This window comes from Vombatus ursinus, unplaced genomic scaffold (assembly GCF_900497805.2).
Source record: "Vombatus ursinus unplaced genomic scaffold, bare-nosed wombat genome assembly UNPS02009205.1, whole genome shotgun sequence".
NCBI lineage: Eukaryota > Metazoa > Chordata > Mammalia > Diprotodontia > Vombatidae > Vombatus > Vombatus ursinus.
The window spans coordinates 51,572,619-51,587,586 of NW_020948983.1; positions in this window are offsets into that span (position 1 = coordinate 51,572,619).

Sequence of the window (14,968 nt, forward strand, 5' to 3'; positions counted from 1 at the left end):
CAAATGAGCCTGCCCCCCACCCCACCGCAGCGTGCACGCGTTCTCTCTCTCTCTCTCTCTTTCTTTTTGTCTCTCCCCCCCTTCCTCTCTCTCTCTCTCTCTCTCTCTGTACATGTACACATAGACATATATATATATACATCTTTATGTGGATTAAATATCTATTAAATTATATGTAAAAGAACAAAAACACTTGTATCTATGGCTAAAAGGAAGGATATAGCTATTTTCCTTTCTGAGGAAGGACAATATTGTCTGGTTTAATGTCTAATGCATCATTCTCTCTGGGTTGCACGCCTTATAAAGAAGTGATTTCACTACTGTTGATGTAAGTACTGTTCATCTTTACAGTAGTGAAGGGAATATTTAACTTAGAATCAGAGAACTTGGGTTTGGATCCTGGATCTGCTACTTATTATCTCAAGGCAGGTCACCTAACTTCTGTGGGCCTCAATTTCTTCACCTGTAAAGTAAGGTGGGGGGGGAGGGGGGACCCTTCCAGCTCTAGGTCTATGATCCTATGTTCCTGTGGTGGTCTATAGGGGCTCTTTGTTTCTTGTGCACACACATGATTTGCGGAGACTCCATCATAACTAGCCAGCCCCACAGTCAACCATGCTTCGCCCCAGGCATCTTCTTGCCGTCTTCCCTGCCAGCTCCACACTAGGCCTCCAGAGACCATGCCTCAGAGGAGTAAGCCACTTAGGTTTGGAATTCTTGACCTGGAGCTATGCTAGCCAGGTTAGTGAAAGGCCACTATATCTAGCCAGCCCCAGGGCTGACCATCTTTTTGACGTTCACCCTGCCCCAAAGCTGGTATGCCCTCCTACTTTCAGATTTTCACCCTTTGCTTTGGGAGCAGTAATCAAATCAAGATTACCGCTGCTTCTAAAAAAAGTCTATCTATTGACTGCCCTGATGACATGCTCTATCAGTTCATTCACTCTATCTATGTCTTCCGGTCAGTCAAAAGACTGATAATCAAAAGACAATAATCATTTATTATGTATTAACAATGCTTGTTTTGGTTTCCAGAGCAAAACACACTTCCCTGACCACCATTCCTTTATATGTGTTGTCTCCCATTAGAAGGTAAGCTCCTTGAGGGTTGAGGCTGTCTCACTTTTGTATTTGTATCCCCAGCACTTAGCCTAGTGTCTGGCACAGGGTCTGCCTATCTCAACTAGTCTGGAAGTACAGGGCATATTCATCACCTGGTCCCACTCTAATCAGCATGACTGCTTTGACTTGCTCTATTTTCTAACCTGGGACAGTTTGTTCCTGCTAGGCAGCCTGGTAGCCAGTACCCTGTTCTCAGTGGCTCACCATATTAATGCTGAATTTAGATAAGTGGCATAGCCTACTGCAGCTTAGAGCTCCTAGTTTTTAGAGATCTGCCAGCCTCGGCCCCCCTGGTAGCTGGCCACAATAAGCACTTAATAAGTATTTTTTCACTAACTCATTCATTCTAGTGTAACCCAGTACTTCAAGGGGATAAACTGAGGAGTGAGAGGGTCTAGCACTGAATGCAGTGGGGCATAAATAGCTGTTCTAAACTACAGTCATCCCTCCCACATCATGACTTTCCCCATCCCAGCTTTAATATATTGCAGGTAGGGCATAAGAAATTAATTGGGAATTTTTGAGAGTCTTGCAGAAGCTGCAGATGACACATGAAGGCCAGCAGATGACAAAGAAAAAGTTTAGAAATCCAGAAATGAATAAAAGATATGTATAGTATTGTATAACATCAACATATTTTATCTTTTAATGCCATAATAATTCAGACTTCTCTGGTATAAAGGGAGGGCTAAAATTTTTTACATAGATTTTTTCAGATCACAGGGGTGCCACGGATGCCCCTAACCCCTTTGATGTGGAGTACAGTTGTCCCTAAGAGTCGCTTCCTTAAGCACAGGAGCAAAGGGACTGTGGCTAATAATTTCTCTGTATGGTACCTCTAGGGCCCACTGCTATGTAATTGTGTGCTAACCGTTCTTTGATAATGATGGTGTTGTGGAGGTGGTATTGGCCATTCCAACAACAACAAAATCAGGTGCCTTACTTTACAGCTCATTCCTTCTTCACCCTGGGAGCCAGAGCAGCAAAGGGCCTGACCACATAGGGCTTGCCAAGTCCACAAGTGGGGATTCATTTCAATTCACCCAGTAATTATGGAGCTGTGGGGCTGTCCCAAAGGATGCCAAACAGGGGCAATTGCAGGGCTCCAAGCTGCAATGCAGCCAGGCAGCAGGCAGAAGGATTAGACAGCACCCCTAGCTGGTGCTCCAATGACAAGAATAGGATTGTTGCCAAAGCCCAACCCTCCGAAGTGGGCAGTGTAAGCAGATCTTACTGAGGAGGAAACTGGACCTCTCAACATTGAATGGACTTTCTACCATAGGCCTACTGAGGAACTGCCATTGATTTGAAGATGGAAGGGATTTCAGAGTCAGTCAGTCAACAGGCATCTGTTAAGCACTCACTGTGTATCAGGCTTTGTGCTAAGAGGCCATCTAGGCTACTGTCCTGATTTTACAATGGGAAACTGAGGCCCTGGGAGGTGGTGACTTAATCAATCACAATTGAATAAGTAGTGAGTAGAAGAGCTGGGTTTTGAACCCAGGACCTAGATCCTGGTTTATTTGTTTTTTCCACTCTATTACTTTGCCTCTGGCTCAGAGTCCAGCCTTCTTTTCAATACTCCATACTCTATTTTTAAAAACAACAGCAAACACCCTGAAACACTTACATCATGTTGCCACCACTACTTCTACCAAGGCAACATGGGCAGGCTGGGGCTGCAGGCAGCAGCTCTCTTCCCTCCCCTACTGCACAACCCTTGAACTGCTTTCATGGTTCTTTTTTTGTGATATCTATTCCCCTTTTCTTTCCTTTCGATAATAAAACAAGCTAGCGTTTATACAGGCTTTAAGATTTGTGTAAAGCATTTTGCAAACATTTTGTCACATGTTCCTTACATTAATGACCCTATGAGGAAAGTGCTTATTCCCATTTTATAGATAAGGAAACTGAGGCTCAGAGAGGTTAAGAGACTTGTCCAAGGTCACAAAGGTAGTAAAAGATCAAGGCAGGATTTGGTCTCAGGTCTTCCTGACTGGAAGTCCAGCATTCTATTAGTAACACCAAGACTGCCCTTAATGAAAGTCACTGTGTTTTAATGGAAAGAACACAAGATTTAAAAATCAAAGGACTTGGGGCAGCTAGGTGGTGCAGTGGATAGAGCACCAGCCCTGGAGTCAGGAGGACCTGAGTTCAAATCTGCCCTCAGACACATAACACTCACTAGATTTGTGACTCTGGCCAAGTCACTTAAGCCCAATTGTCTCAAAAAAATCAGAGGACTTAGGTCCTAATCCTGGCTGGAACCACCTTTGCCTCTGTCCCTCTTCTCTCCCTGCCTCTGGGCTCAAGGCTCAAACTTAAAGGATAGTAAAACTTCTATATGATCTGAACTGATGCTGAGTGAAATGAGCAGAACCAGGAGAACATTGTACACAGTAACAGCAACATTGTATGATGATTAACTATGACAGATTTAGCTCTTCTCAGCAATACAATGATCCAAGACAATTCCAAAAGACTCATGATGGAAAGTGCTATTCACATCCAGAGAAAGAACTGTGGAGTCTGAATGCAGATGGAAGCATACTATTTTCACTTTTTTTTTGTCTTTTCTTTCTCGTGGTTTTTCTCTTTTATTCTGATTCTTCTTTCACAACATGACTAATGTAAAAATATGTTTAACATGATTGTACATGTATAGCCAAATCAGATTACTTGCTGTCTTGGGGAGGAAGGGGGAGAGGGAGGGAGAAAAATTTGGAACTCAAAATTTTAGAAAAGTGAATGTTGAAAACTATCTTTACATATAATCGGGAAAAAATTAAAATACTATTAAGGGGGAAAAAACTTCTTTATGATCAATGAGTTATACTTTGCAAGGACACAGTTTGTGGAAAACTACTATTAATGAGGAAGAAAAAGAAAAAAAGAACACAAGTATTGGGCCTCTCATATTTCAAAACATGGCTTACCTCTTCCATATTCTAGGATGAGGATGACTACCCAATGGGCATGCTCCTCTGTGGCACTGCTCAACTTTTCATCAAGTAAATTTATTTTCTACTTATTAAAATGTGACTTTAGACCATTCACTGGAGCTGTTTGGGTCTCATTTTCCTTCTCTATAAAAATGAGTAGGTTGAGCTAAATGACCTCGGAAGTCCCCTTCAGTTCTCTAAATTCCCAGCTTTCCGTGTTCCCACCAGTGATGCACACAAGACATCCATGCCTTGTGCCCATCCTGTGTGATTCTTTCCTGTGTCTTCCTGAACACACTCCACAGCTGGGCCCACTCAACACTGAGTGCTAGAAGCCTGACTCAAATTCTCTTGAAACTTGTACAACACCGATGGAAAGCACAGCTCGTCTAACCAGCTTCCACCCATATAAACAGGGTGAGGACTGGGAGGCAGGCCACGTTGAGATTTCACCTGGCCCCTACCGCATGGCTCTGTTGAACAAAACGTGCTAAACAGACCGAGGTTTTTCTGTTGTGAGAATATCTCCATGAACGAGATCAAAATACTGCATCAACAACTATCCCTAGCCTAGTGCCAGGTGTTAAATATGCCACTGGCTTATTAAGGAAAGTGAAGCGGTGGCTGCGGCTGGGGAGAAGGGGAGGCTTTAAGGAACCCATTTCTGTGTCCGGTTCTAGGATCCTTGTGGTACAAACTGATAAGGACTAATTGTGGTCTCTTCATTATTCACTGATACACAGGGTAGAAAGAGAGCTGGAAAGAGATTATAGAATTTCCATAGTACTCTTAATTTTCCTTAGGTCTGGATGAATCATAAGAAAGGAACAAAATGTAAGACAAGTCATTCAAGGCTTTCTATGATTTTTTTAAACTGGCAATGAAAAACAGGGACTAGGGCAAAGCTAATTCTATGAAATAAATCTTTGGGACCAGGAAGCTAACAAGCCAAGTAGATGCAAGGCACTGAGAGGAGAGTATGGGCCCAGGGTTATAAAAATGGCTGGGGCAAATTGCATTGTTGATTCTTTCTTGGTCCCCCAGCCTGTCTTCCTGCCTTTTTCCTCTACAAAACAGTTTTATGTAGAAATCTGGCTGATATCAATATTAACATCAGCCCAAGTCAGAAAAAGCACAAAACACGCAGCATTTGGGAGCAGGGGAGTAGAGAGGTAAGAGCCCAGGCTCTGGAGTCAGAGGTCATGGGTTCGAGTCACACCTCTGAGGCTTACTAGTTTTGTCACCTGGGGCAAGTCATTTAATATCCTTGAGTCCAGTTTTCTCATCTGCGGGCAGAGTGACAGTTGGACTAGCTGACCTGCAGTGTCTCATCCTGTTCTAGAGTCAAATAAGCTGGACTCCAGAGTCCCATTCTGTTCTAGAGTCAAAGAACTGCATGGAAGAGGAACTGTCTATGTAGGCAGCTTCTCAGGCTAGGAATTGATGACACGTACGCATGTATACTTCTCAGGTATATGTCACAGGTCTGTTCTAGCAGCAGCTGGAACCACCTCTGTCCCTTTTCTCTCCCTGCCCCTGGGCTCAGGGCTCAAACCCAGAGGACAATAAAACTTCTTTATGATCAATGAGCTGCCATTTGCAGGGACACAGTTCATGGAAAGCAACTATTACAGAGGAAGAAAAAGAAAAAATGAACAGAAGTCTTGGGCCCCATACTTCAAAGCACCTTCTCCATAATCAAGGATGAGGACAACTATACAATAGACATGCTCCTTCATGGCCCCACTTAATTTTTCATCAGGTAAATTTATTTTCTATGAGATTTCATGATATCTTCATAAAAATTTATTTGTGAATGCTGTATGTAGTAGCAAGAAGTCCACAGCCTAAATGATTGAAGAATTTACCTCACAGGTGTACATTAAATATGCTTGAGGTGTCATAACTCAGGCAAATAAAGGTCTTGAAAGCAATCAAGCCCAGGGTACTTACATCCATAAGCAACTGCCAAAAATGACAAGGTATTTAATTAACACGAGGGAAAAAACCCTTTGGAATTTTCTTTAGATCCTTAAGATTTATTTAGAGACTTCACAGAAAGATTTCTTGTTTTTCTATGACTTTCCACAAAGCTCAGATGAATTTAATTCAATTCAATTCAACAATCATTTTTTAAGCTCCTATTATGTGCCAGACACATTGCTAAACCTTGTGGACACAATGACAAAACAAACACAATTGTCCTCGTCCTCTAGTTTCATTCTGGATGGTCCCCCAAACTACCAGTCCCACTTCCATCCTGGCCCCCCAATAGGGAAAAACAAAAGGAATCAGAATTTATTGAGTGTCTACCAAGTTCAGGCGCTGTGCTAAGCGTTTTACGAATATCTCATTTGATCCTCAAAACAACCTTGGAAGCTAGGTGCTTTCATTATCCACATTTTACAGTTGATGAAATTGAAGCAGACAGAAGAAGAAGACTTGCCCAGGGTCACATAGCCAGTAAATATCTGAGGCTAGATTTGATCAGGCCTTCCTGACTCCAGGCACAGCTCTCTATCTATTGTGCCATCGTTGAAATGCAACTGCAATGGAAGGGTGCAACCTCTTTGGAGTTCAGACCTGCCATCCTTGCCACTACCAACAACAACCACTGACAACTGCCGTAAATGAGCAGGTAAGCCCACGAGCCACACAGACCACTAGCCCTGCTTCCAGGCCAATCCCCACAGCCGTCGCCAAAGGGCATAACCTCAACGGAAAAGGGACTTAACTGAACCAGCAATGCACATTGAGGAAGAGAAATATGCCACGCAAATCAAACCACTACCATCACTTTAACCATCTCTGGCTCTCAGATTCTAAAGATAGCCTGAGACCCTGGTGCCAAGAATGTCAGGCATAGCAGTGTCCCCACCTCCCACCCGAGATCACTGGCCCTTCTTCTAATCCACTCCCAAAAGTCGTCATCCAAGGAATCAACCCTTGTGAAAATGTGACCCAGTAACTACTTCTGCAGGTACTGAAGCCCCTTCCTCCTTAGCAGTCACCGCTACCACAGACCAGGAAAAGAAGGTTCTTGATGCTAAAGTTCTTAGCACTATCAAATGGTTCAAAATCAGATATGGATATGGATTTATCAGTGGAAATAACATTAAAGAAGAAACGTTACCATGCACCCTAAGGACCATGGGACCTTTCTAGCTGACTTGCTGATAAAGCCTCCCATAGGTGTTATCTTCCCCTATTACAATGTCAAGTCCTTGAGAATGGAGACTCAGAGCAGTTAGCATAGTACTTGGCAAATAATAAGCATTTAAATGCTTTTGCATTCATTCTGCTGAGCAAGTGGAACCACGCGGACTCAGATAAGTAAATACAAAATAGTTTAGAGATGAGGGGAAAGCACTAACCACTGGGCGAATCAAGAAAGATTCTTTATATAAGATGACATGTGAAGGCACCTCAGAAGTCATGGAATCCAACCTCCTTACTGTAGAGACGAATAAACTAACATCCAGAAAAGTTCATTGACTCATCTAACTAATAATTGTCAGGACTACTATTTGAATTCAATTCCTCTGGCTCCAAATATAGTGCTTTTTGTCACTGTACCATGTGCTGTCGCTGATACCCAACCATACCATTAGAAAAATATTTCCTGAGATACTTCCCCCCTTCATTTACACTTGACAAGTAAGTTATTAACCAAATATACTTAGCATCCACTAGGGGGTCATCTTTGGTGGGGAGAGGGGGAGAAATGCAGAAAAGTGAGACATCAGTAGAATGGTAGGTAATTATGAATGTAGAATATGGATTATGCTGCCAGACAAGGCAGCTGGTGGCTTAATTGTTTTTTGTTTTTGTAAGAGTCAGTTTGGTGTGAAAGAAGGGTTAAAGGGGAATGAATGTAGTGTATAAAAATAAAAAGTATTATTAGTAGGTTTTTTTTTAAGTTGGGGAGACCCCTAGGTTGGCAAAACTAAATTCCACCTTATGTAATTAATCCTTATATAATTATTAAATTGCATGATCCATAGGATACTTTCATTAGGCTTTCAATGAGGAGAGAAATCAGTTATTATTATTATTATTACTATTACTATTATTACAACTTTAAATAAGTTCTATTGATGCCATTTGTTTTTATTTAGATCACATTCATTTCTAGCTAACACCTTCACCCCCAAAATCAAACCAACCCTTGTAATAAAGATAAACAATTAAATAAAACCAATCCTCATTTAGCTGGGGCCATGAAGCTATAGTCCCAGGAACGATGCATGGCTTACGTCCTCCCTCTCCGGATAGATGCTAATCTTATTGAGGTCAGGATCTGAGTCTTACTTCATCTTTGCTGGTCCAGTGTCTTTGTTAGCACAGTGTCTTGACAAATGTCAAATTGAATTTAAATCTTTTCTAAAAGGAAAAGAGAGTAAAGTGGGCAGGAGCAGATGAGATGGAGAAAAAGCAGAAGGGCACAGTTGGACTAACAACATAGATGTAAGATCGAAAATGTAACCTGGAGACCATTTATTCCACTTCTTTATTAATGGCTATAGGAGCACATGCTGTAACAGGTTTCCTCTGTGCTTACATTTTATCCCATGTGGCAGATGGCTCACAGTATCGCCTTCCTGTGAATCAAAGCAATAACAGGTAATTTTCAAAAGGTCTATGTTTGATGACTATGGTGTAGAAAGACACTAGGGGCCTTGGAAAACACATGTAGAATCTAGGGGTGTCAGGGCCAATAGGGAAATTGAAAAAAAAATAAAAATGGCACTGGAGAGGGTATAGGAAACTCTATTTTGAGAAGCAAAACCCTCCTAAACTTAACACTGTGTAATTATAATAACCAACCTTAACAGCTCAAGCCTCAGTCAATAGCTGAGAAAACACATCCCCTCACCCTCCCTTAAGAAGTGGGGGACTATGGTCTGTAAAATATTATCTATCAAACAATTAAACATAGTGGATATGTTGGCTAGTTTTGCTAAACCATTTTTCCCTTTTTTTTCCCCTCAAATTTTGTTACAAGTGATGACATGCTAGGTAGGAGAGAGAAAAAATATATATAAGAAATGAATGTGCTATAAAAGCAAAAGGCATTCATAAAAATATTTTTCCCTAAGAAATGTCTCCTACTCCTACTTAACCTTTAATACCAATTAGGTATAGTAAAATTTATCTTAGTATGTTTTTAAGTAAGGAGAGCTCAAGGCAGCCTAGATACTGAGCCCCTAGCCAGGGAAAGTAGCTGTGATATCAGAAAAAGCAACAGTCAGGGAGATGAGAGCCCTGGATTCTACTGATGGCTCCATCATTGTCTCACTGGGCAAGTCACTTATCACCTCTAGGTATCCATCTCATCCTCTATAAAATAAAGGAATTAGCCTGGATCTCCAAGATTCCTTCCAGCTTTAAGATTCCATAAGGGCCAGGAAAGAAGTAATGACTTCTGTAGGAATCAAATCTTGTATGCATTTAGAGTTTTGACAAAAGAACTTTGAAATACACTGTGGTCTTTGGAAACATCATAATCTGCGCTGCCAATAAAATCATGACCTCATTTAATGGATCCCCCATTCAGTGGAGAGCAGGAATTATGATCTTGCCTAGAAGGGCTGAGGAAGAGGATTTTCTCCATAATAATGATGATAGACACCTACTCAGTGTCAACTTGGATTTCTCATGTCCTTTCCCCATTTTGGAGTGGGGAACCTGCAGCGTCGAGACCACATGTAGCCCTCTAGGTCCTCAAGTGCGGCTCTTTGACGGAATCCAAACTTCACAGAACAAATCCCCTTAATAAAAGGATTTGTTCTGTCAAACTTGGACTCAGTCAAAAGACTGCACCCAAGGACCTAGAAGGCCACAGGTGGCCTCAAGACCACAGGTTCTCCACCCTGGCCTATTCTTACAATTTTATTTCCCTTTCCTCTCTTAAACTGACCCCAAACCACTTCCAGAATTGGTCTGCTTTAATCTACAGAACCCACCCTGCCCTGTGCCCCTCCTGGACTTCAGTTCAGACTGTTCCCTATACCTCTAATGCTCTCTTCCTCATCTCTGTCTGTAGAAATCCTACTCAGATGGTTATGAGGATTTAAGGAAGACTTCTATGAACTGAGGCAGAGTGAAGAAAGCAGAATCAGAAGTGTGTGTGTGTGTGTGTGTGTGTGTGTGTGTATGTGTATGTGTGTTGCAATAATAACAATAATGATATCTAACATTTATATTAGATATAATATAATAGCATGATGATTACAATAATAACTAACATTTATATGCACTCACTATGAGCCTGGCACTGCATTAAGCATTTTACAATTATTATCGCACAACAACCCTGGGAGGTAGGTGCTATTATTATTCCCATTTTACCATTGAGGAAACTGAGGTACACAGAGGTGAAGTGACTTGCCCAGAGTCACACAGCTGATAAGTGTCTAAGGCCACATTTGAACTCAGGTCTTCTTGACTCTGGGCTCAGCACTCTGTCCACTATGCCAAAGTAAAAGGAATGCTAAAAGGAAGCTGAACCAGCCTCCATTGTAAAGAACAGTGAAATATTTCTTCTTCCATTCTGCAGAGAGGCAGGAGATTTTCAGAATGGTGAAGGCAAACACAGGCACTTTGTTGCTTAATTTAGTCTTTTTATTTTTATAAAGGAGTGCTCAGTGTTCAGCGTAAAAGATAGGATAGGGACTTGCCCAGGTTCACATAGCCAGTAGGTGGCAAAAGCAGTACTTGAACCTAGATTTTCCTGGTGTCAAAGGCAGATATATTTGAGAAGAAAAAGAAATGTGGCACTTATATTTGATGTGCCATGCTGCCTCTCTTAGGAGATAGGAACTGATGCAGAAACAAAACACATCAATAAAGTTTATTCTGGTTTTTTTGAGGCAATCAGGGTTAAGTGACTTGGCCAGGGTCACACAGCCAGTAAGTTTCTGAGGCCAGATCTGAACTCAGGTCCTTCTGATTACACTCTATCCAATGTGCCACCAAATTGATCCAATAAAGCTTATTCTTAAAAAGAGAAAACAAAAGAAAAGAAAAGAATTCCAATCTCTCATCTGAGACCCAACTCAAATCTCACTGCTTCCATGTAGTCTTATGATCTTCCCAGTCAGATTCCTTTAGTAATTTTTGTCAGGAGCACTTATGTGGCACATTCATTCATGCTTGTATTGGAGAATTACTTTGTGCAATGAATATTACAAATTAGAAAGGTCCAGGATAAATATAATAGAATCTCTGCCCTCCAGGAATTTATAGTCTATGCGGGCAAGATAAGACTTGTATCCAGTTAAATAAAACAGACCTATCCATCAATAAGCATTTATTAAGTGCCCACTATATGTCAGACTCTCTTCTAGGTATTGGGGGAAACAAAAGCAAAAATAAAATAATCCTTGACTGAAGGGAGCTTACAGGGAGACACAATATATTCTGACATAGGTATATCCAAAAAACAAAGGTAATTTGGGGACATTCTCAGAATGTACATGCAGAAGAAGAATATGAAGGATTCAAGGTCAAAATGAAAAATAAATATACTTTCTTGCATTATAGTTATTTGGGTATATATTTTATCTTGCCCCATTCAATTGTAAACTGCTAAAGGACATATTTGAGAGGGAAGAGAAATGTGACAATTATATTTGCTATGTTATGTTGTCTTTCTTAGGAGGCTGGAACAGATGTTTTTGTATCTTAGCCATTTTTTATTCCCTCACAGTGCTAAAGACAGTGGCTCACCCATAGTAGGTACTCAATAGGTATTTGTTGAATAAACAAATGGATTTCTATATACTGCCAGATCTGTGATTGATCTCCATGACCCTAGATGCCATCTTACTTATCCTTTCAGAAATTCAAGGATAATTTCCTTCACATAGGTACTAACCTAAAGAGGGGTTGACAACCCTGCTAAGTGCCTCAGGAATCAATAACCCTAATGAAGTTTCACCCCCAAGTCTTCTGGGAGTGCCCTGAGGCAGCTGAAATTAATTAAATTAATTCATTCCTTCCAAATAGCTCTTTCAGACCAGTCAGGCTTGTAGGAGGAGAAAAAGATGTCCAGCCCTAGTCAACCTATAGACGTGTGTCTGATAGTCCAGAGTAGTTGTAAGTCATTGCAGAAACAGCTGTGGCCAGCCTTCCTTGAGCTAAATTCAATCACTCAGGTTTCCAAGGCAGGATTTGGAAGGCAGGTTCTTTGTGCACCAAAGGCACTAGTGCATCAAGATTTGACCCTTGACCCTGAAAATAATAGAACCTACCGTGTCCACTCTGCTACTCTGGCTATAAATTCTCAAAGTACGCCTGACAGGAGTCTATACACAGAATGAGCCACTTCCTACATTATTAATTGTCCTATGTCATTGACCAAAGACTGTTGAACTAAGCCAAAGGAATAGGACCCTTCACTGGAAAGTAGAATTAAGCAGGGAAATGTAACTGTTTGCCATTAGTAGTTTCCACTTCCACATGGGCAGGAAGGGAGGGAATAAAGGGTTGGAGAAAGAAGTAGTTCTTGAAGAGGGACAGGGGATTTGAGCAAGACACATGCTTTTGTTCAGTGAGGTTGGTTCTGGAATGTGTAACAAGCATTCAGGAATACACTCTTATTTCTACAACATCAAACCAAAAAAATGGTTATTGTCCTGACCTCACTATGTAGGCAGAGTAATTGTGTTGACAGTAAGCAGTAGGACTGCAAAATATATCCCTCATGAGACAGGTGGGTCATGTTAGAGTGTGAATAGTCCTCTGGCTATGAAATTCCACCATTAGTGATGCTTTTATTTGGCATTAGCCTTCTAGGGGAGCCTTTTTCAGTTTAATGATACAATTAGAATCCAAATGTTTATCATGGGCCAGGCAAGAGGCAGTGCAGTATAACAGACTAAAAGCTGGTCACAAAGCAGTAAGACCTGGGTTCAAGTAGTGCCTCTGACACATACTAGATGTGTTACCCTAGTCACTTAACTCTCTCAATGCCTCAGTTAACTCTTTAAGATTATAGATTCCAGAAAAGGTGCAACCTACAATGGTAGAGGATTTCCTCATCTGGAAATGGCTTATACCAATAAAATCACAGATCCAGTTTCTATGCCTATAGCTTTATGATCACGTTGATTTGGAAACTTTTCCAGCAAAGCCAAATTTTGACCCATCCACATCTGCCCATCCTGATGATTGTTGTCCATTTCCTCCCAGAAATTCACCGCAGAGGGTCCACTCATTGTGCTATAAGCTTACCTTGCTTTCTCCTGGAATTGTAAGAATACCAGTGGAGCAATCTGGCTGCCTACCTGTCACCTCTCGCCTTTGCCACATGACTAACTCATCTTTTCTATCATACAATTCTTTGATGATGTCTTTTACTCTTATTCTTTGAAATTTTTCATTTGTTATGTATAGCAGCTTGCTTACACATACCACATGCCTCTCCATTTTCCATTGTGTATTGTCCATTTTTAATTTCATGAATTGTTTCATGGCAATCCATAAAACAAAAGCACTGAGGCTACAAAGACAAAACAAAAAAAATAGTTTCTGCCTTCAAGGAGCTTACATTCTATTGGTGGGGAGTGGGAGTAGGATACAATATGTATACAATGGATAGATAGATAGATAGATAGATAGATAGATAGATAGATAGATAGATAGATAGATGAGGTTGTGATAGTTTGAGAAGGGGAAAAAACACTAACAAATAGAAAGATCAGGAAAAGTTTAATGTAGGAAGTAGCACCTATATTGAACCTTAAAGACAGTTAAAGAGCCTTAGAAGCAGAACTGAGGCAGGATACCTCCTAAATATGGGGGACAGTCTATGCACAAAGATACCGAGGTGGGGGACATAATGCTAAGTTAAGGGAGGAACAAATAGACCTGTTTGACTGTAATGTTGTATGAAGAAGAAGAATGTGAAATGTCTGGAAAGGAAAACTATAGCCAGATGGTAAAGGGAGGTCAATGCTAACATGAGGAATTTGCATTTTATTCTAGAAGTCACTAAAAATTCTTGAGCAGAAAAAATGACCTGGTCAGGCCTTTCTTTGGGAATATTATTTTGGCCATTGAGCAGAGAACTGACTGGAAGAGAGAGAGACTGGAAGCAGGGAGACCAGTTTGAAGATAATTGTAATAATCCAGACAAGAGGTAATTGGCACCTGAACTATGGTGATTGTTGTATGAGTAATGAGAAGGCAAGAGATACAAGAAATGGAAGACTTGGCAATAGATTGCCTATGGGAGAGAGGGGGAAATAGATGGAAGTGTTAAGGGTGACACCAAAGTTGTAAATCTGGGTTCCTGGCAGGATGGTAATTCCCAAAGCAGAAACAGGGAATTACGAGGAGGCTCTCTTACAGGATAACATACTGAGACCTATTTTGGACATGTTAGATTTGAAATGCCTATAAGGCAGCCAAGGAGAGATGTCCAGCAGGCACTTAGTGATGTGAGACTAGAGCTTAGAAAGGAGATTAAACCTGGATATATACATTTCCCACAGAAGCTGATGAGATCACTCAGAGAGGCTATAGAGAAAAACTGAAAAATCGTTAAAATCCAAATGTCACTGGAAGGCTAATATTTTAAACTCTAGTTTTGAGAAAACGAAACCGAAATGCAGAGGAAGAGTGACTATTGCAGGAGGATCTGTGGACCAGCCTGGGAGCAGACAGAGGGTCAGAGCAGTAGGGAATACATTTGGTTCCTAGATAATTTGACAGTTATGTGAAAGTCATGATTAATGGGACTGGGAAAGTATGAGAGTGTGTTTGGGGGGTTGATTTAGTGATTACCTGGGAAAGATGGAGTGAGTTTCTATGGATGAGAGTAGGAGTATAGGTGAAGACAGGAAGTAATTAACAAGACCCTGTTATGCATTATACAAAAGTAGTGGGGTGTGGGTGAT